The sequence below is a fragment of the Antrostomus carolinensis genome, unplaced genomic scaffold, assembly GCF_000700745.2.
Source record: "Antrostomus carolinensis isolate BGI_N321 unplaced genomic scaffold, ASM70074v2 scaffold46219, whole genome shotgun sequence".
Taxonomy (NCBI): domain Eukaryota; kingdom Metazoa; phylum Chordata; class Aves; order Caprimulgiformes; family Caprimulgidae; genus Antrostomus; species Antrostomus carolinensis.
In genome coordinates, this window is record NW_010340131.1 from 348 (window position 1) to 903 (window position 556).

The 556-nt window shown below is 59.7% G+C and overlaps 1 protein-coding gene across 1 annotated transcript in view; it reads right to left on the reverse strand.

The window, feature by feature from the left end:
* Positions 1-337: 337 nt before the first annotated feature.
* ATP5F1D (ATP synthase F1 subunit delta) overlaps positions 338-556 on the reverse strand; it is a gene marked incomplete at its 5' end in the record, with an annotated part of 2,378 nt that continues 2,159 nt past the window's right edge. Inside the window, one exon of the mRNA XM_010176068.1 lies at positions 338-464. The remainder of the gene's footprint in view (positions 465-556) is intronic.

The following is a 556-nucleotide window of genomic DNA, read 5'->3' on the forward strand; positions in this document are numbered from 1 at the left end:
TGGGTCAGGAAGCCTCTGGTACAGACCTGCGCTGCCCTGCAGACGCCTCCTCCGCGCTGCCATAATCCTGCTGTCCAGGTGGATTATTGGAGGTGGAGGTGGCTGACAGCACAGGGAGGGGGTTATAAAATCTGCCTGATAAGCCTCCCGCAGGTGAATCTCCCACGGGAATCTCCAGCCAAACCCCAGGGCAGAGCTGGAGGTCAACCACCCCCGAGTGACTGCACCCCAGCAGACCCCAGTGTGGGGGCAGGAGCCCACCCCCAAGCACCCAGCCACCGGTACAGCACCAGCTGCAGTTTGTTGCCTCAGAAGAAGGTGACACGCTACGAGACAGGATTACATTTCCTTTTAATTGATCAGAGCGTTTTCTCCGCCTCCATTTGTCCCGCACCATCTGTACCATCGGGGAAGCCAGGACAAGTAGGACAGTCTGGGGTTCCTCTCCATCGACACTGGGATTCCTGCAGCACACAGAAGCAGAGTGGGTTTGAACAGGGGGGGGGTGGGCTCGGCAGAGCGGTGGATTCCGATCCCAGGGCTTGGCCCCCGCTTG